Source organism: Meleagris gallopavo, chromosome 29 (assembly GCF_000146605.3).
Source record: "Meleagris gallopavo isolate NT-WF06-2002-E0010 breed Aviagen turkey brand Nicholas breeding stock chromosome 29, Turkey_5.1, whole genome shotgun sequence".
Taxonomy (NCBI): Eukaryota; Metazoa; Chordata; class Aves; order Galliformes; family Phasianidae; genus Meleagris; species Meleagris gallopavo.
The window spans coordinates 4,071,269-4,072,161 of NC_015039.2; positions in this window are offsets into that span (position 1 = coordinate 4,071,269).

An 893-nucleotide genomic window follows, 5' to 3' on the forward strand; every position below is an offset into this window, starting at 1 on the left:
CAGCCACTCACCAGCGGGTCCTGGGGGGCTCATCCCTCTCCCCCTGCAGCAGAGATAAGTGCAGGCCCTGGTGCCATCCGGAGCAGCTGGCACTGGAGGGCTGCACGGTGCCCACACAGCCCCATAGCAGCACACAGAGCCTGGGCAGCAGCCACAGGAACCCACCAGGTCCCCACAGCCCCACTTGGAAAGCTGCCCTGGATGGACAAAGCCAAAAGTGTTAATGCTTCAGAGCCCAGGTCCCACAAATGGCACAGAGCTGCTAAGAGGGACCAGTTCCCACCTGCACACAGCCAGTCAACCTGCAACGCTGCTCTGCAATGACTGGCATATGATAGACACTTTATCTCCCAAGCATTCCTGAGTCTGGCTCAGACACAGACTTCTTACACAGCAGTTCATCACACACATGATGCAGTCCCCCCCTTCCCTGCACTCCTCCCTGTCTACACTGTGACACCCAAGGTGAGCTGAGCTGCTGAGATGCAGGATGAGCTCAGGAGATCTGATAGGGACAGCTACAATCAGGAGAATGAGTCCACACCAATGAGCACAGGCTGAACTAACAGCCCCACTGAGCACATCACCCCAGTGATGGACACTGCAGGTTTGCTCAAAGCCACGGGTGAAGCTGATGGCACACAAATGATGTTTTTCTGAGCCCTGCAGCACACATCCCACTCCTCTCTCAGAGGGGCAGGCACCAGACAAGCTTTTTGTGTCCCCATCCATCAGCAGGGACCAGAGGCACCTGGTGACGCTACAGGCAGGGAGTGGCAGCTTGGCCCAATTCGACCTTCAGTATTATCTGATCACTGCAGCCAGCGTTGGTGCCTCTGGTGCTGAACGGTTCGCAGTGGAGCACAAGCAGGAATCTCTGCCCACCCCTCCTC